The 22,459-nt window shown below is 37.8% G+C and overlaps 1 protein-coding gene across 1 annotated transcript in view; it reads right to left on the bottom strand.

The window, feature by feature from the left end:
* The window catches only part of LOC115921161 (cytochrome P450 2U1-like), a 37,612-nt gene that overhangs the window by 5,667 nt on the left and 9,486 nt on the right, over positions 1-22,459 (bottom strand). The gene's annotated exons all lie outside the window — the stretch shown is intronic.

Here is a 22,459-nt window from a genome sequence, read left to right as displayed (position 1 = left end):
TCATCATCATCATCATTAAATCATCATCACCATCTTTGTCATCACTACTGTCAATTTTAACATCATTGTAAGTTTACAACATGTCAATCGGCAAATAATCCAAAGGTTTCAATCTTGCGGACAACCCATCTTGACCCTTCCCCGCTTCCGAAAGCTTTTTGACTTTCACTACTACTCCAGACCCAGATAAACCCCAAATACCACCTCTTATTCACTCCCGCCCGGAAGCACAGACTATACGTCAACCCTCCCGCCCCCAGTTAGCCCATCTCGTAGGCTGGCCAATTCATCTTCTATTACGTGCCTATTCATCCAGCGGCCCATATCTCCTATGCTTTTGTTGGGAAGCGTTGCTCTTGAGTCATTTCAAATTGATATTGGGCAGGGTCGCTTTGCATATCAATTCTCATTACCCAAGCCATTATGTTGTGTATTAAACAGAGGGCGAGAGAGAGAGAGAGAGAGAGAGAGAGGGGGGGGGGGGAAGAGAGAGAGAGAGAGAGAGAGGGGGGGGGGAAGAGAGAGAGAGAGAGAGAGAGGGGGAGAGAAAATTGAAGACAAATATACAGTCAGGTAGATATTTAAAAAAGAAGGGGAATCGACGGGCGGTTAAGGAGGGAGAAAGAGATGCAAGAGGGAGTGCGAGTGTATGTGTGCTTGCGTGTGAGATAGAACGAGAAAGGGAGAAAGGGAGAGAGAGAGAGAGAGAGAGAGAGAGAGAGAATGATATTGATGGAGGAGCATGGTGTAGTTTAATACATAAAGAGAGCCACATGCTATAAGTGTGGACATCAATTCTAACCTAGTAGGCCCTATATGTTTTTCGTTCATATCATTACCGGCCGACAGACAACAAGTGATAATATTTTCACTGGGGGAAAACATATCTAACCGAAAATACGACCACTCCCATTCAGCAAAGCATTTATAAGTACGTTTATATGGGGGGGGGGGGGGGGGGGGGGGGAATACAAAAGTAATAATTTGTCATAAAATACCTCGAAAATTAATTTCAGTGACTGGAGAATGCAAACAAATCCAGATTTTACTACAGAAAGAGACACATACAACTTACATTACAAAAAAAAAGAATTGTTATCAAATAATTCATGCTCGTATTACGTCCTAATGTTCGCACAACATGAAACAATTCACATTACGTTGATTTCCTCTAAGGCCATGTAAACAAATATACATGTTTAGCGTCCCCGCCCGCTTCCTTTTTGGGGGCCGCCTCCTATTCATTTTATTATTATTATTTTTTTTTTTTTTTTAAAGAAAAAACACATCAAAAACACTGCTAAAATGGATCTATTTCTGATTTTAAAAAAAATAAAATAAAATTGTTGGCCGCCATCTTGAAAAATAGCCTGAATGTCAGGGAAAATGTACCGAGTGGCCATTTTGAGCGGCCAATTTGAAAGAAAAAAAAAGGGAAAAAAAGGGCCTCCTCCTTCCTATTTTTCGAAAAAACAGGACGCTAAACATGTTTTTTTTTTTATTTGGCCTAAAATCTTTACAATAGTATTTGGACTGTAAGTTATTGGATCTATAGCATTATCTATTACTCAAATTGTATGAAATGATGTCACTTAAATACACGTGTCTGTTAGGCGTCAATTCATCTTTAGACTGGGATTGTTTATTTACAAAATAAGCGCTCCAAAGTATTATTATACACATTTTATTGCGAACGCACTTGGATGTTATTGCCCTTGCCCCCCAACACCCCCTAGAACTGACGCCCCCACAAACAAAACATAAACATGGAATAACATATTGTTTAAAAACAGTATTATAATACTGTCTTTATTAGTAAAAGCTCACAACATTTGTCATCTATCGGTTTTACTATCAACAATAATGTCATTCAATTTTCTCCTTGCTGTATTTTTATCATTATTTTCAAATTTATTATCAAGATAATATTGCCACGAAAAACCCATATTGTCAATACCCCTCTCTGAAAAAATATTTCCCCTTGAAAATTGAAGTTATGGTATAGAAATATATACTGAATAGACAGTGTGTGGTATTCACCTGGCATCCCCTATACTCGGTCATCCAGCCTCTAGTCTGCGCTCATAGCTATACACGGAGACAACATCATTGCATTACAATTATTATCAGGTCTGCCCCTGGCTACATAATGCTCTTCAGAATGAGATATGCGGTGCACGGCCTCAGAGCAATTTGGTAGTTGCATTATGTATGGCAGATAGTCGTCTGGTGGTAAACATGGTGTATGCACCTATCCCTATAGCAACGTATCATAGTAGGTATTGTCCCAAATGATATTGCTACTGATTTGTAATTCAAGTTTGTTATAGAGAATTAGAGATGATCTCAATATTTCAATCATGCTAATTATTTGAACCCCCTCTTTTCCCTACTTCATCAGTTTACTCTTATCAAAATCTAATTCATTATTCAAAGTATCAACGTATTATTAAAGTTGATACTCTAAGCAAATAAATGTCCCTTAATTTGTTACCTACGGCAAGTATATGTTATTTTAAGTTTTTCAATTACTTAGTATATCACAACAAAATTCTGTCTACTCGAAATCCTCAATTGAAATGTCTAAAATATCCGCCTCTCTTTGCATAGAAAATCAGTCACGGCGCTGGTCTACTATTTATGACCTCACGTCCGGGAGAGAGTATATTCACGTACCCGGATGTTCCATAGCAAACATGTGCAGAGTGATACGATTTTCTGCATATTTTTGTTTCAAAGGCTGAAAAGTCTAATAAATCATAATTCTATGCACAATTCTTTACCTTCCCCTAGTACTTCATAGTATTAATATCAATTCCCCTTTTAAAAATTATGACATATACATGCCAACGATGTGCTATTAGTCGATATTTTCACCATGTAATTTTTGTTTTGGTGTTGAAATCGGCCCAGGCACGGAGTAAACAGTAGCTGTCTACCCATGCACAGTTCATTACCATACACTACAGCGATCTCCCGATGGTTTCTTCTTCCTTTTTCCCATGTCTTTCGCCTTCCTTGGCCCTGAACATCCTTCATCTACCAATTCTGACACCGGTAGTCAGGAGCAAGTCTTTGTTAGTTGTTTTTCTTAGCTGGCAACGTCGCTTTCATTCTCTTGCAATTGCCGATAAACATATAACTAGCGCACGTACGTTCCATCACAAGCAAGCAGCGCCTAGAGCAGCGGCTTGGTCTTACCTCCCGATTCTGCTCGCTTCACGAACGTTCATGCAAGAGCCGCATCACTCGCCAAAATATTATAGAGGAAGCGCGCTTGCATGATCTCGTTCAAGTTTGATATTTTACAACATAAAATGTTTAACTGGTACTGTATCCTTTTTTGAGGCAGTCACACACATCTATGATAAGTACTATCATAGTTCTAGACCTATTCGTTTTACAAAACTGCTCATGTACATCTGATGACAATATAATGCATCCGCCTATTCATAAGTGCACGATTTAACTTTAATTCCTAAGCAGTAAACTCGTCTTAAATCTCTACCAAATAGGTGAATATGAGGATATAAAAAGAAATCAGCGACTGGAAAATGTTGCTTCGTTATTCTTCATTCAAATAAAAACAGAAAATCCATCAAATATACTCCTTAACAACAACAAATCTAAGCTCTGACAGGATAGCATTTACGTAGGGATATCACTGCCATTCACTCTCACTGAGCCCATGACTCCCGTTCGTGACGTCACGGATAGAGGCCCGACTCTACGTGCACTTCCGGGTTTCAGACTTATATATTTTGGTAGAGTTTACTCGAATAAATTCATTATTCTAAACTTGTTTTGTCGGGTGGACACCATTTGGTGTTATTATGGGGGTTAAAAGCTTTCTATTTATGTAATTATCTCAGTATTTGGGATTGTCTTAGAGTATCAACTTTAAGGATTATAAACATTATATATCAGTTCAGCTTTTGCTTTTCCTAACCCCGCCTACCACTTTATCCGCCATTAAAGTTTCAAACGAAAAATAAAGTATTCAACGAATATATATATTTTTATTTAATTGTAGACTTTAAAGGAGTTTATTATTTATAATTTCATTACTTTAGACTCGATTTCAACCGCGACAACAATCCGTCGCTGTTTTCACGAAGTGACGGTAGTGAAAAAAAATTGCATTCACTTTGCGTTACGATTTTCCTTACTACCGTCACTTCGTGAAAACAAGGAATCATTGAATATTGTAAAATCGTATATGCTTCTAATATGTTCATTTGAACCAAATTAATGACCCCATACCAAAACTTTGTATTACCTTTAATCATTAGACATGTGTGGTTAAGAATACATGCATTCAATCATAATTACACAATTATCATTAATACCATCAGAATCGTACCCGTACCTAATGATGTGCACCATCTCCATTCCCTGTGGAGTACCGTTACCAAACTATGACCTTGGACATAATGGAGGCATAAAACATCATACCGATGTAAACTGCACACGGGCCCAATTTTTGTTTAAAGCCCATCTGTACTAGTTTGACCAGGAGGGATTAGACTATCCAGTGTCGTCACTTACAGGTAGTTATCTCATCAACTCAGCTCTCAAGTAACATAAGAAAAAGAGGATCATGAGGGACCAATGGTCACCGATTAGACATTGTTTTATATATAGAGGGAGCAAGTAGCTACAAGTAGTACAGTGTGGCTTTAAATCCTGGATCATCAACATGACCAAGGGCATATCAATGAATGCGATGCAGTCTTTCTCTGATCAACATCAAGGTCAAACGAAGCATATTGAAGATAATGACCCGTCAATTATTTACCATCATGATTAACTCTTTCAAAAAGCTTTGTATTGAAATGACGATGAGTCAAAATGAGTAAAATGAGTCAAACGATTCATCAGGCCAAATTCTGATTTGCATATGCATGCCCAAAACCGTGGAATTACTTTCATTTAGAAACTAGGAAGTCACCATGATTACGTACTTTTTAAATGGACTAAAAGTAGATTTTTTTCATTTAACTGCTAGATTTTTAAGCATATCAGGAACTCTTGCAGCACAGTAGAATATAATTGCATAGTTTCTGCATGGGCTTCATGAATGTAAATTATTACTATCATCTGTTCTCTTTTCATGAAGAACTACTAATGTTTCTGAACGAATAGAGTCAAATTAGATCTCAATTCCGAATTCTTGCCAATTGTCATGACTCAGGAGACAGTTCGCTGGTTAAAACATAACAAGCCCGGCAACACCATTCATTTTCTCCTCACTATTACATTATACTAGGTGATCCTCCTTGAAACGGTTTCACGGCAAAATAGTTCTTTTCTGACAAGTGACAATCCTGAAATAAAAAATGATATAAATTGAAGGCGCAAAATATCAATATAATAAAGAGTATGTGTATATACTCCAAGATGAGAGTAGGTCACTGTATACGACTATGATTTGTGTCTCAAAATGTATACCAGATTTGGGGTTGTCGGATAAGGGAGATGAGAGTTAAACTCATCTCCCTGGTCAGATGGAGGTCCTCTTATGACTGTATCTACATACACCTCGACATACTAAACTATATACATTATGTTAGAAGGCAAAGCTTCGTCAATCTGTCGGAGGAACCAGTCACCATTACCTTAGAGCTTATCAGTACTAGTTTACAGGAGGGATTAGACCACCCTGCAAGGTCACTGAACAGGTGGTTATCTTAGCAACTCAGCTCTCAGTTAACATAAGAAAAAAAGGATCATGGGGGACCAATGGTCACCGATTAGTTATTGTTTGATATAGAGAGGGCGCAAGTAGCTACAAGTAGTGCAGTGGGCCTTTAAAACGAATTCAGCGACAGCGGCCAATGGAGGATTATCGGATGGAGAGGTGGATGGGGGGGGGGGGGGGGCTCAGGTCTAAACAATCTTGAGAGCAGACATAATTCCACCTTCTATAGTATGGCACGAAGGGGGAACACAATTAAAATTTGTGCATTATTTCGTGTAGGCATATTAGATGCATCATGGCATATCTGACCTTGGCGGGGAGGGGGGCGTGTCCCCTGGACCACCCCTCGAAGATACACCATTGAGTGAGACGAACAAACGAATGGTTTCCGGGTTGCCATGATGCGGGTCATTACCATGGTACTTTGATTATGAAGTACACCACTGATGAAAAGGTCACCAAAGTACGACATAATCAAAAATGGGAATCGCCCCGCGAAGGTTGATTAAGAGAAAGGGCCATTAGCGCATCTACGGAGGGTGAGAGAGAGAGAGAGAGAGAGAGAGAGAGAGAGAGAGAGAGATACTAGTATTAAGTGGGGGTGGCTTGCGGAGTAGTGATGCTTTAGCCCCCACTTTCGAATATTCGGAAACTATATGGTCAGCCGTCACCTCATCTCTCCTTTCATTAAAATGCTTTAAAGAAAATTGGAGTCCTAAAGGTATACTGCCCCTCCTAGCTCTCCCCCCCCCCCCCCGCCCCTTTCCAAACCTAGTGTAGACATGTTGGCCAATCTTTGTAGAATGAATATGTCCAATTTTTGTGTTCGTAATGGGAGTATTATAAACACATTCACGTCGAAAATGCATTTACTACATGTATTACAATTAGCTTAAAGACCCATACCAACACACGCATGTAATTATACCAGTGCAATCCACAGCATAAAGTTACAGGGACGGGCCCCTTGGCGGATCGTAAATCCAACATCAGTCTTTTTGCTTGGGACTACAGTGATTCTCAGACGGCAATCTTCATACGATTACGACGCTTGACCTTTTCCTCCCTTCTTTATAGATTGCGTTTAAATGCCAGTATGGATTAAGCACAATTTTAGGACGAATATATTGTTGGCCCGTTCTACCCGCCATTTGCCATGCTTGCCTACATGCAATATGGGAGTAAGAGAAAAGCTTATTGCATTTTCGGTATTCATCGTTTATGTTACATGAATGGAATTATATTGGATACGCTTTTCAGAAGAGGAAGTGAAACCATTTAAGGAATCTATCCTCAACACATTCTACTTCGAAATGAACAGTAAACAGTAACAATCAATTTATAGCGAAAAAACGTTATGATTATTTCGCATTATTAGTACACTGCCTTAAATAGCCACTGCAGTTCAACGAATAATAGATGGGAGAATAACTTTGATTTTAAGAGACGGGAATAAAGAAATTGTACGTATGCCTAGATAGAGAAAACGCTGTTATTGTCTAGTTTCTTTCGATAGAACTTTTCTCTCTTTGCAGACATCATTATTATGTTTTCGCTATCATTTCCTGCCTTAGATTTTATTTAAATTTCCGTTCAAGTGTGTGAGCATTGCCAGGGGAAGGCTTAAAGATAAACTCCAGTTCTGGTAATGCGATTGCATTGTGAAAGAAAAGGTGTGGAATGGATCAGAAAAGTTGATCATATAGCATGTAAGTAATGGTGTGTAATGCAAGGTTCTGGAGTCATCAAAATCATCATAAATTTGGCAGAGTCTTGGTAAAGTAACAATCACTTACACAGAAAGATGTATATGGGACAACACACATGGTGTCGGGGCTTGTACTACCCTGATTTCCTTATCTTTCTATGCTCATTACTCAGCCAGTATACATTTTCTTCCAAAATTGTTTGGCACGTGTCATTTATTTGTAATCTTGAACATTCAGTGTAAGTTTCGTTAGATTCTGTGAGAATTAATATTCTTTTTTTACCAGAACTCAAGTTTATCTTTAATAATTATTGATTGAGGTTACTTCGTGCATAGGTGGATCCATTTATCGCCCCACCGGAACAATTTCTCAGAATGTTACCATGGTTACGCTACCAGCTATCATCAAAATCGTGGACTTTCATAGCGTTCAAACATTTTGCACCCCTCACCTTACAGAAACCCATGCAGGAACCCTATTTTGTTTTTATGTTTTACGTAGCTTGTAACTTGTAATTGATATCAAGTTTTATGAAACAGGACCCAGACTTATTCTTACTGTCAATATCAACTTGCATGTTAACCTCCCTAGTAATGACATTTTTGATGACATCAGATGAAAATTTTTAGAGTCCAGGGGACATTCTTAACACAGGGAGAGTCCTGGTCCACGAACGGCGTTCCATAAATGTCCTGCTACGTAACCCAATTACATATCATTCTTCACTCATTAGTTTTCCCCGTATGGGAGACCCGGGCTCACAGTGGGCGTTCCATGACATTGGGGGTTTGATTTTTGATGGGCGGGAGAAATTTGGGGTGGGGATGTTGGAGATTATTCGTAGGATGAAAAGGACAGACTTCAAAATGATACAATACTTTTCTGAGAAATTTCTATTTTATTTCCTTTCTCATTGATTCATGATATAATATTACCTAACGTCTTAAACGTATTTTCTTTGGTCAATTGTGGTCAATTTTTATTTTTGTTTATCTCATTATGTCAAAAAGGCTGTATAGATTACGATACTTTGGATGTCATGTAATAAAGTATAGGCCTACAAGTTGGGGCCTACAAAAGTTGAATGGCTTATACTACTGTAACACGAATGAACTAGTTATGTTGACATCGGAACTAAAAGTATGAAGACAAAATCATTTAATATTGAAAATGATCCAGGGCCTTAAAACATTTATAAGACTCGTTTTTCATAGTATAATATTGTTGATCATATTAATGTGCTCCAAGACAAAGGTACAAGTTATTCACTGCTGATTTCCTCTAACATTATAATTGCATTTCCTCATTTTCCTCTCAGTTCCAATCTCCTTTCTCTCGACTCCGCTATAAATACCATTACCAAGACTCCCGCCGTTCCTTTATTATTAACCACGAGAAAGTACAAGCGCCCTCTCGCTGCGAGGCACGGTCATGGTCAAGGTCAATACGAAGTTTGTAGCAGATGACACGGAATTAACGCGCTGCTGTGCGTGCGTTTCGCCTACATCCGATCGGTGGGTTCTCCCTGGTTCTATGGCGGAACTCCAGGCATCCGTCGGCTCACAGCTGGCTGCCGTCTGCCGCAAATGTTAATGAGATTCTGTCGTGTAATGTTGAATCCCTGGATAAACTTATTGCATCAGTATAATTATTTTCTTGTCATCGCTAGAATAATGTTGAAGTTGTATGATATACAATGATAAAGAGATGTTTCACAATTTATTCATTTTAATTAATTGGTGTTTGCAACAACAAAATATAATTGATAAATATAATGCTTTTGAACAAAAGCGTGTTTGCAAAGTAATAGCCTAATAGGTTGTGAAACTTATCTTTCTTATGTCATGTACGTAGACCCATTTTTGCGGGAGACTGGAGCTCAAATCGTTTTAAGCTAGATTAGCTCAAAACCAAATGAATTACGAACAAGAATAGATATGACCCCCTCAAAACTGAATTTCCAATCTTGTAAATTTATCGGGTTTTATCAGTATTCCTGGCTCACGTACCATCAATACCGGTGGCCAAAACACCCTAGAAGGAAAATAAAGACACAGGATTTGGAATTGGATGCCAACTTGTATAAATTGAATCATGAGAGAATCACATCATCGCAGCGTGAATCAGGCAATGTATGCGATCATGTTTAGACAAACATGCACAGAATAACAAGACATCGTGCTTCACATTACAACACCGGAGGGGCCGATCGGTGGTGGTGAGGGCGATTACCCCTCAACTATGCATGGATATCTAATATTATATCGACAAAAAGGATGAAATAAGTTTTGTGCACGTTATCGGCAAAATAGTGCCCCCCCCCCCCGACCCCGCCGCATCATCTGACTTTTTAAAAAATGTATAAAGCTTTTATGTATTATCACAGCGTACAAAGATTGTACGACCCCCCCCCCCCCCCAAGCAAAGAAATACGCAAATAGCAAAACAAACAAACAAAAAAGAAAATGGTCCAAAAGAACTGAATGACAGGATAAAGTGATGAATAAAATAATTTCAATGTTGCAAAAAGATTAATGACATAATAGAGAATAGGGGTTTATTCAATAACAGGGTGACGAAACAATTCAAGATAAAGTACTGGGTTTAGAGTGGTAATGAAGTATTTAGAATGTGATTTTGATTTGAAAAATATTCAATTAAAAATGGCATCATAATTTTATATGAGATCAATTCCCCATGAAATGTAACAAGAGACTCCGAAATTAAAAGATAACCGAGTCATAATAATTAGGTTAGCTTTTGCATGTGTATTGCAAAATATTTTCATTGAATATGAAACGCGTTGTGCAACAGGTGATGAAATCTGAGCCGTCTTGTAACAAACAGAGCTGTCCTAGGGGCTTTATGTGACAGTATCACACAGAGCTGACATAATTTACATGATCATCTTTCAGAGAACACCTCTTTACGATTCCATTATTATCTACGATCAGGGGCGTAGTACAAGGGGGCACTGGGGCGCGTGCTCCCAAATGGATGTTGAATATGCATGAAAGGGGGATAAGAACATAATTGAGAAAGAAAGGCCTGGAGATGACAAGGACAAAAAGAAAATTTCCCTCCCTCGATAACCTTATTCTCTCGCATTTCATCCACCAAGTAAGACAGGTGCCCCCTCCCCGACCCCGTCACCGATGCCCCTTAAACGTCTGAAGTTCAGAACCCATTCTACACTCACATATGGACTGCTTTTCCATGCTTCGTCTTCACAACATGAAAGTACTTTAAACCACGGTAGCACCTCCCTGTTTAAACCGACTACCACAACTTGAAGTGTTTACAACTATTCAATTCAATTCGGGGGGGGGGGGGGTGCAAGACACTTTGAAGGAGGGGGGGTAGGTCAGACCAAAACTGCCGACCTAATTTTGTAGATTTCAGATTTGTTATTCTGTCACGTGTTAAAATAATCTGGTGAGGATTTTCAAAAAGCCTCTGCGTTACGAATTTTAGAAGTTGAAGAGGGTGGTAGGTAGGGGGAAGGGGGTGTTCCCCCAAATATTCAAGCCTTTATAATGCCCCTGTATCATTCATTGCATTACGAAACCTGGAATACGAGGTCAATCATGTATTATCTTCTCACGAGTTACTATTGTATAGCAGACTATTAACGTCAAACCGAAAGTCAACAAACGAGAGTTCCATATTGCACGTTATTTAAATGGTAAAGCGTGATTGTGCAATAGTATTGTATTGTATTGTATTTATTAAACTTCATTGATGTACATCAATATTCTGTTGATGAACATATAAATCAATTTACAATGTAATATAACAAATCAACATTCTGTTTGTAAACAAATTACCGTATAAACCAATTTACAATGCAGTGTTTATAGCAAAACAGAAGGAAATTAATTCGATTGTTACACTGCGTTTCAATTCGTGAATTTACATGAAGATAAATCTTGTTGACCTAACATGCATTCCGCGGTTTATGTCTCACCCCCAACAATACAGGAAGCGATTTTAATTTCAAGCTCCTTTTCATGTAACGACAAAATCAACAGAAAAACAATGGGCCGGCATTTGCAGACAGAATCTCAGATGTGCTAATAACATTCCTTCCCTTTTACCTTTTTGTTTTGTAAGGGGGTGGCATCCCCGCCATTGGTTTACGCTAACGAGTCTACACAAAGCATTGCAGACATCAACAAAATGATGGCAGCCCATTTTCGCTGAGGAACAATTTTTTTAGTCCACGCCCCGTCTCTGTTCTCCTATCATTAGCATGTTGGAGAAAGTGAATGCATGTCACCAGCGAAACTATCCACTGCATACTCGAAAAGATATGCATGAACAACACTGTTTCGTCACCCAGCATCCCATTCGGTAGCCTCTAGGCGAGGGAGTCTCTATAAATAGGGATAGGGGAGAAACAAATTAACCTACAAGTACCTATCCCCACCCCAACCTCACACAACAACAACAAATGAAAAAGGCGAAAATAGTACAAGCGTTTGAATATGCCGATTTTAAAAATTTTGTTAAAGAAATCAAGTTATAACAATTTTGTCGACAGGATTAGACAAATTACTCTATCAAGCGAGAAAAGAAAATTCGCCGAGAAATCGAAAAGTCTATACTGCACCTTTACAGATTTGGAATGGCGTGGATGAGGGTTTGTGGGGTTATGGCGTGAGTGCCCCCCCCCCCCCCACACACACACACACACCCTTCCCCACCATTGCCCATGGGTGCGCTTGCCTCCTGTATTTTGCTTTACTAGCAAAATTCAACTTCATTAATCATTGGAGGTTGACATTCCCTTCTCTCCTCATTAACTTGATAAACGGATATGCATCCTTTGTGATCCATGTTTCACTTTTGCAAACATAATTACCCCGTGACGACTCCGCCTTCACGCTTGAGTGAACCCATCTATCGAAATAGGAGCCCTTTCACATTTTGTCTTCAAATTTCGGATTCTAAGCTTCTTTGAAGTTTGAGTCAAGTCTATATATTGCCTGACATAGCAACACGTTATGTATAGGGAAGAGAATGTGTGTCCACATAAATAATGTAAGGAAAAAAAGAACATAGCCAATATAATCATCTGAAGTTATTCGATGAGCATATATTTTTGATATACGACGTCGTGTCCCCTCGACAGTTGCTCCACGTCAATAATGTTACACTGCACACGTCTTCACAACAACCCTAGACCATAATACCCAACCCTATCCTAAACCTTACCATTGCAAGCTTAAAGCCCCACTGCACTACTTGCAGCTACTTGCGCCATCTATATAGCAAACAATGGCTAATCGGCGCATGTTAGTCCCCCGTGATCCCCTTTTTTCTTTGATGAGATAATGACCTATCAGTGACTTTGCACGGAGGTCTAATCCCCCTGGACAAACTAGTTCAGACGGGATTTAAAACTAAAACAATAGGCCCCATGTTGAAATAAAATATGGAATAAATAATGTCACGAGTTTTTGTGTGCAGATTGCCACTATTTTGGACAGTAGCGTCGGGATGTGAACCGACCCTATTTTGTGACGATTTGGCCTAGATAATTACGTTTTTTTTTTTAAATACCTTCAAATAAATGATCCGTGTCCTGAATGATGGACTAATTATGATAACGAGTACAAGACGGGAGTTGGTTCATCCTTCTGGACATAATGAATGAATTAAGCTAACTCACTGGTAAAGGGGAAGGGAAGGTTTAGAAAGCTGACATGGTGAAAAAAACAAATTGAGCAGGGCTACAAGGGCGTTTCACTATTGCCTATTTTCTGATGCTATTTCAGTTTGACATATTTATAAACAAAAACGGCTTTTGTATTGATATTTTGATCAATCACAATTGAGAAGATGCAGAAAATTATACTGCGAAATTGTACAATGATTATAATGTATTAGTTAACGTTTCATGTCGTATGATTGTTTATGTGAGTACAGTGTATACTGCATATAGCTACTCTATTTTTGATTTGTTTGCTGTTTTATCATAAATGTCCACTTCTTTTTATTACAATACCTTATCTACTCGTTCCTTTGCCCCGATTGTAAAATTACCATTTTACGAATGCGTCCATAAAAAAAGAATATTTTCATCATTTAACAAAATGATTGGGAGAAGTTTGTTATAATATATGCATGCATGTATATTATATCCCATATGTTTCTCATATGTTTCTCATATAGCTTTATAAAGGGCTTATATGATAATAAAAATTGTCAATATAAAACATACCCATGTATTGTCTTTTGTTTGCAGTGTTTTTTAATCCTCGACAGACTCAATGACAGCATCATTTAGACATTATTATTATTATTATCACGTAGGAATACATGGATGTCATCAAGAACGCCTGCAGAGAGACTAAGCTACTACCTCGCTTTTTGCAAGACGGGATGAGAATCCATCATGCTTGATTTGGATTGATTTCTACATGAATGAACTCAATCTATACATGCAGGTATAACAGAAAAGCAGATAATGCCATAGGACCGTGTGTTGGTAATGGCCGAACTTCAACCACGGTGAAAGCCTTACATAGCTTACGTAGCCCGGAGGATCGGCGGTGCTCTAGCGGCAGTACTCGTGGTCCGTTTATGTGTACATACACACCGCACCAAGCATGCCAAGTCACAGGGATATATTATGCTTCATGACAATATTCTGACCATAAACATTATAACATTTGTTTATATTTATATGGATTGCAGAAGATAATAAATCAAATCAAAAACAAATCAAATCTAAATGAGGTTATCCATAATCAGCAGCGGTTTTAATGGGGGTTCGAAAGCTAAATCGATCCCCCTATAAAAAATTCTTTCTGACAATAAAACACGTGAAATATGTTCTTGAAGACATAATATTATTATTATCACAAGTATACTCATGTTACCGAAAAGTAAGTGTTTTAGAAAGAAAACAAGTAATTGTTGAAGGGATGCGTCACATTGCGAAATGCCACTTTCTTATGAAGATAAATAAATTAACATTTTTTAAAGCTCAAAATGGATTCAATAGCAAACGTATTCAAAGTTTGGTTAAATGAAATGATTTCAAATTATGAGAGATAAAAATCGTCATGAGGACAATTTTATGAAGAGTAACACCTAATCATGAAGCAGTGTTCATAGCATTGTTACGTCATAAAGGTAATTAGTAATGATTAGTGTACCTTCAAATCATGATCCTCAGGGGGACAGCTCTATCGAGAAATACCACCAGATGACAACTTCCGTCAAACTTTCCTTTTAATTAGAACATTCATGTAAAGAACTAATACGCAGGATCAAAATGGGATTTAGGTATAATTATAAAATGGAATAAATTGAATTAAAGGTCTTTGAAAAAATTATCAATCGGATATTCACGCTCATTATTAAACTACCTTGGCCCCAAGGGAAACGACAGCTGAGCAAAATCAAATTAATTTCACGTCACCTGCTTTTACATTATGCTTCACGGGATTTCATGAGCAAGTGTGGTCGAGTGGTCCTGATTATGGGGCTTTGGGAAGGAGGTTCGGGGTTCCAAAGCATTAATGCGCAACGCCCCTGCCTCCCATCTCTCTCTCTCTCTCTCTCTCTCTCTCTCTAAATACTAGAGAGAGAGAGAGAGAGAGAGAGAGAGAGAGAGAGAGAGAGATGGGAGGCAGATAGACACAAAGGGGACCTTTTTTCTATGACGTAAAAAAAACCAGAGTTACTGAAGAAGGAATGGAAGATAAAAAGACAAAGAAAGAAGAGGAAGAAAAGACTCAAAATAGTAGACTATCTATTGGATTGACAGTTATGTGCGCCTATACATGTCGTATCTGTTGCATCTACATTCAAAAGTTTGCCTTTCATTCCGTGTACTGTAATTATCACTCATGTAATTATTAATGCTGTACCGAGCTAAAAAGTACATCTAACGATTAAATCTCATTATTTCTTGTTCGCATGTACACCGTGTACAAAACAATTCACATCGCGCATGACTGAAGCTAATCGTTCTGAGACTTAATTAAACCGTCAGAAAATCCATTAGAACATTTTGTTAAAGGAGCCTAAAATTAACGAATACAAAGTCATGTATACTTCTGAATTCCGAATTACTGTTATGAAAAGTTCATTTCTTTAGAAGCTGTAATATTAATAATAATGATGATGATGATAGTTATCATACTACTACTACAACTACTACTACTAATGATGATATTAATAATAATAATAATGAAAATGGTAATAATATTGATTATTGAATTTTAGCGACAGAACCAAGGAACGATTGTTCCTTGCCACCCCCCCCCCCTCCCCAGTTACACGCTAATGACTTTAACTGTGCCAATCATTCATAACATTATCTAAGCTCATTTTGGAAAAGCGCGAAGAAAACGTTCCATGATAACATAATGAATTTAATCTAATATATTACTTGATGTTCATTTTAACGATTTAATTAGATCACGCGGGTGCTAGAGAGTTGCACTGTTTGATTGAGCTACGTCTAGTCATTTAATTTAAAAGCTGACGGCCTTAGCATAAATGTACTGCCATATCATCCTACAAATCTAATACTCGTTGTTTGTCTGACGGCTCACTTTTGACGGCTCAAATGAAGCACATTCTGATCTGTGAATGTCAAGGTTTCTGAGAGCGAGGACTTGGAATAATAGCATTACATCCGATGAGTATTGCTATGTGACCTTGAGCTTGAGCTTGTAAAAGCATAGCTTCTATCTCTAAAACTAGCTATACTCAGCCAAGGAGTTATTAATCAAAGCTCCTCGGTTCAGCTATAAATGCATAGCGTTCGAAAGGGGTGTGGCATGCTTCATGTTTTAAGCACGAAAAGGGACGTGGCATGATCATTTCATGTTTTACACGAAAGGGCGTGGCTTATTAATAATAATAACCTCGACTGCCTACAATCAAGAGTATTATATTAATGACATGAGCAGGGGCGTCGCAGGGGGCACAGTCAATCGAAATTTCGATCGGCAAAATCTGCGATCGCTTTCTGCAATCTGTAATTCTGAGGACCTACTCCGATTGTCTTTCAATGTAATGTTGAGGCCCATTTTGTGCTTGTCGGGGAAAAATAAACATCGACAACTTGTCGGCAACATTTTGTCCGTTCTCCCCGCCACCTAGATACTCTATGATACCCCTATATTTGAACGGAGCATGGTTCGATGTTTTTTACTTTCACTTTCTACATGGTAATGAAGTGATTCAATGGCACAACGCGCAGTTGCAGGCCCTATAATAAGCAAATTAGGAAATTACTTGGCAACCATTAATGTCAATGTTGGTCTATTGTCATTTCTAATGAGTTAAGGGCTCGCATGCACTCATGTTGAATATTCTGCATTGAAAGAATGAGACGAACGTATGACTTTTTCGCCTTAGAAAAAAGAGAGAAAAAAAGGTTACAATGGAAATGAAACGAATAATCAACCAAGTGGTGTGCAGGACAAGAACACATTTCATCGCAGCCATATTTTGTCTGAATCATGCATGCAGTGAAACATAAAGGATGGGGATTTTCTTAATTAAAAAATCGAGTGCACACTGGATGCATACAATCACGTTGAAATGGATACATCAAATATTCAACAAATCATTGTCATTTTGTTTCTACAGCATTTGTGGCGACCTTACAAAAAGATGAAACACTAGTCTGATAAGGATTATTGTGCGCGACTATCTGCTCAACAAAAGCCCCTTCTCTACCACAAAAGCGAATGATCTGCGTTTACATCTTGCAAAAAAATTACCACCACGCACCCTCGTCTCCCCCTCTGCCCCTCTCACCCCATTTTAAAAGCCTTCATTGTGCCCCTCTCGGCGCATCCCAGTCTAAATGTTTGGACAAATCTACCCGAAATGATTTGGAATAGAAATATAATTAGAGTGGATCTTTTGACTCGGCTGCGGGGCGCGCGCACCTGCCTCGTCTAACATCCCTCGGGGCCAGGCTAGGAAACCCGTTATCATAGAAAGTAAACGGATTGTGTCGTCTGCGCTTTGCTAAAAGGTGATAGGTGAGCATTTTAATAGATTCTTTGAGGGGAGGATTGATGGAAGGGATGGATGGGGTATCTGGCCACAAAGGAAACAAAGGGGTAAATGTATCTCCAAACGAAAATGAAAGAGTTACGGTACAAAGCAAGGCATTATTTTCATCATTATTAAGAGGGGAATCAAGCATGAAAATGTAAAGTAAAACTGTATCATCAGTGATCAATGTGTTCACACTTCTCTGAAAATATAATCAGGAAAAGGGGATGTTTTTATTGTGGAACAGTGCTATCGTTTCAAGTAATAGTCACAACTATGTCAAAATTAATCAAAATGGTTCTATCATATTAATTAAGATCAGTCAGAAGAAAAGGGCAAGAATAACGGTCTTAAATCTTTATGCAAATTAAAAAATAGTCCATGAAAATTGATTATAACCGATTCATTAACAAATAATCTCCTCATTTTCAATGATGATTGATTGATTGATTGATTGAAAAGGTTTTATTATGATTGCACTTCGCCGGCATATGGCTGAATTATGTACAATTAACATTGGCAATAATACATACAAACGTGGTTTGACATTCTCACAAAGTATAATATCCAGTATATAACAAAATTCATGATTATAATGTTTGAAATGTAGGCCAATATGGGCTCAAAATCAGACCGTTATTAGGGGTATCGCAATAATGCCTAATTCAGGCTTACACAATTTCTTTGATAGGATGAAGTGAAGCTGATTTTGCTGCATTCGAAAATCTCAGACGTAAAATAGGGCAAACTGCTCACTTTGACGTCTCAATTCCTGAACATGATGTGACTGGTCCCTTTAAGCGATGCCACAAGCTCTGCCCAATAATTGGTTAAATGCGAATTAATTGGCCTGCCGGTAGAACGGCTCTGGTGCCATTCAATAATACGATTGAGAGGCAGAGAGAGAGAGAGAGAAGGGGGAGAGCTTTCTGAATTATAAATGCACAGACATTACTATACTACGCGTTGAGCATGTATCTAGATGAGCATATCGCACTCATTCAAAATTATTCGAAGCGTCATTAAAAAGTCAATCTATAAATTAAGATTTCGAAGAAGAAAAAATACATAGTCTTCAGTGGTTTTCGTAATATCATATCGGTATCGTAGCGTCATTTTAATCTATTTCAATCATTCGAGGCGAATAATTAATCCGCAGTTTGATGATTCAGGCACAAAACACATGACAAACGCGAAATAAATTATCTTTTTATTAATTTGAATTTTGTATGAATTGTATCCGTCTATCAAATTTCTCTTTTAACATGTTTAATGTTAATACTACAGATAAAAATACTTTGTAGGCGCCTTGAGAATCATCTGCGATGGATATGTGCGGCTTGTGCGCAATATAAATGTAGCTTTTACTATCATAAATTCATCATTGTTATACTTGGATTTTAAATGAGATTATATTTTGCGCTTTCCAAACATTTTCATTTTCATTTACATTTGAAAAATATTACGCTGTACCTTTACCGCAAGGTATTGTCAGCTCAATCTCCACTGATGTAATAGTTTTCTTATCTTATCCCATACCCCATTTAGTGACGCCTTCAAACTAGATGATGTTGTACATAATATTTAGTTCCTCTCATCCATATTACTTTGATAGTAGAAACATGGAGTACTTCGTAAATTAACATCTACAAAGATTAATTGAAATATTAGAAAATATAAACATAATTTTATTTAAAAATATAATTAAAAGTTCATTCACCTTTACCTCTTACATAATTTTATGAGAACTAAACATATTTCTTTTAAATTTGTATCATAATTTATGAACGCTTCACAATAACATGTTATGTTTACTCCGCCTTCGTCGCACAGTCAATTTCATTTTCTGTAAACTTTGCATATTCCAAGCCGCGCTTACGAGAAGCAAATCAGAGCGACTTGGGCTCTATAGCGAATAGCATGGTTGTCATGTCACATGGGTGTCATTCAATGAAGCATGTATTTGGTTGCCTGGCATTTGTTATGTGTACTTCATTTTAGTCCGCTCATGTGAAAACTCATTGATTTACAAACACACACAAACCCTCCCTTAAATCCTTCATTCATAAAAAGATAAAAGTACACAGTGAATAAAAAAAATATGAGAAAAAAAAAGAATCATGATTAAAGAGGAAAACCAATGTCATAATGATTCATTCAACTACACACGCACAAATACCCTATTATACAGGTAGCCATCATACAATGGCAGAGAAGAAAATTTGCTCCATGAAACAGAAGATTTCCTGAACATTCATTATAATTTAATCACCTTGCACTTGTAAAAAACGAATGATTTACAAACACACACACATCCTTTTATACGATACATATACGAATCCTTCATCCATAAAATGGCAGAAAAGAAAATTTCTAAAATGAGTGTGTTTTTTTTAATGCCCCAAATTATAAAGAGAAATAGTTCATAGTAATTCATCTAATCATCGTGTGAGTTCGCCCACGAGCATAATACTAACACAAACACACACCAACCCTCTAATGCATAATTATAACAATCCTTCATTCATTATGATAGTGAGAAGTAATAACAAAAGATAATCAGAAAATGAAAAAAAGGAGGAGTAATTCCCTTATTGCTGCCCCCAACATAGGCGAACGAAACGGGAGGGGAAGATGCTGATGGAGGTTGGGCCTCCACCCTCCCCGATAATTTCGAAACTACCAATATACTGGCAACCATCAACGCGGCAAGGTCGTACATTTCGTTAGTTCACTGAATAAATTAGATTAAAACATTAAATGGATACACAATCAACTGCTTGCAACTGTCACCTACAAAAGAAACCCTAATGCTATCTAGTTCGCTCGCTTCGTTCGCTCGCTTTGGTCGAAACTGCATGAAATATCATACTCGGGTAATGGATAAAAGCACCCCTCCTCTTTAACTACGGTAATGTTCCCCATGAATGCAGTCAATATGAAATTCATTGAATATTCGACTTCTGGAAAGGAATTTTTTGTGTGTGTGGTTTACGACTTGAAGTAGATATTTTATAATCACAATGGCAAACTAACGCAGTAGGGGGCTACTGCATTTTGCGTGCATAATGCTTTCACAAATGATTAGAGTCAAAATTGCATAAAACCGCACAAGTACAGATAGTGACCGTATATTTGTATATGCTTGCAGCGGTTTGTATGTTCTTACAATCGATATTTCATGTGTTAATGTACTTTTAGCACGTTTCGCTTCTGATTCGAACTAAACCTTCTCGAGGCGATCACATTGTTAGGATAAAAGTTAATAGAAATGTATTGAACATTGTCCTTATCAATAAATGACAAAATGTGCAGACCATACATGTTATATACAACAAACAGGAATCGTGGTTGCGTACCCCCCCCCCCCCCCCCACAACAAAATGAAATAACGAAAATGAATTTAGAGTTTAATTAGTACACATAAATGACATCTATTGATTCCATAATTCATTATATTTGAAATGACTAAATACACGGTAATTATACAAGAGGAAAAGAATATTCTATTTCAATGATGCTGCATAACAAAGATTTATGTTATCCAATCATTTTATTTGACTTTGATAGAGAAAAAAAGCAGGGGGCTGTAGGAAGATGTGTTTCGGTCCGCAGGAAAGTAAGAGAAAACTATGCATTTCCAACAATATGTTTCCCAAAAAAAGTTTATAAATAAACGCCACCTACGTTTATTTATTGATGAATGTTTTCCCTTTTGTTCCTTTGCACGATTAGGGACAGAAATATCGATCAGCTATTAACTCAGTTCACACAATGGAAGAGCCATTCGGGATTTATTGAACGGGTATTTAGAAGACAACGTTAGACTTAAAGATAAAGTTGAGTTCTGGTCATTAAATGCGATTGCATTGTGAAAGAAGCGATGTGAAATCGATCAGAAAGGGTAGATAATGTGGCATATAAGTATTGATGTGTACTGCAAGGTTCTGGATTCTGGAATCATCAACATGATATGAAATTTGGCCCAGTCTAGGTAAAGTAACAAGCACTGTGCACAGACAGATGTAAAAATGGGAATACAAATGAGGCCCACAATGTTAAGCTGTTACAAGACATATTCAGAAATTGAAGGCATTTGCAGAGCCATGCTTTTCAGGGAACATTTTTTCTCTGATGTTCTTCCACACTTGCATAATAAGAATGATAACACTCACAACTTATTGTTCACCTCTCCTCGGAACTCAACCTTCTCTTTAAATACGTCTGGTTAGAAAAGTGGGCTTTACAGCGCAGTCAATAACTAACTGTCGGGAATATATTATGTATTAAGATGAGATTATGGCGATGGACAATACGTGGAGGCGGTGGAGGAAAGTTAGGAAATCGGCCAGAGGTAATTTAAGGATTACCTTAAAGAGGGATGTAATGAGATAAGCATAGGTTGAGAGAGAGAGAGAGAGAGAGAGAGAGAGAGAGAGAGAGAGAGAGGGGGGTGGTTATAGTGAGAGGGGTTGGAGAATCGGTCAGGTAGACTGTTAAACTGTTTAATGAAACCAAGCAGACAGCCATTCACACAAACAGACAGACCGACAAGGTAAATAGAAAGTCAGAAAGAAAGACGGAAAGACAGAGGCCCAAAATACAAACACACGTATAGACAAAGGAACAGTAGACGAGCAGACAGACAAAATGGCGGGCATAATAATAGCTGATGATCTAATCATTTATGTATGATCCCTGGATAACGTCCCAGTATAAACAAGTGAGCAGACCCATGTGTCTACACACAACTGTTTTTCTATATATTTTACGATAGCGTTTACTTTTAGGGCTAAATATTGTTGGTCACATGTTGTTTTTCAAATAGGCAACAATAATGTTTTTCTTTTCTAGCTACGTTGTTCTAATAGTATCTACTACCTCTTAAAACAATATACGTGGGTGAGAATTGAGAACTTATGAAAAGGTTGATAATTTGGCATTTTGATCAAAAACATTGATTGGAACCTCTCAATGCGCTGCCTATTTAAGAATTGTAAAGTTTTTATATTGC

The sequence above is a fragment of the Strongylocentrotus purpuratus genome, unplaced genomic scaffold, assembly GCF_000002235.5.
Source record: "Strongylocentrotus purpuratus isolate Spur 01 unplaced genomic scaffold, Spur_5.0 spur5_scaffold_1, whole genome shotgun sequence".
Lineage (NCBI taxonomy): Eukaryota > Metazoa > Echinodermata > Echinoidea > Camarodonta > Strongylocentrotidae > Strongylocentrotus > Strongylocentrotus purpuratus.
The sequence above is the reverse complement of the archived record's forward strand: the minus strand, read 5'-3'. Positions and strand labels throughout refer to the sequence as shown.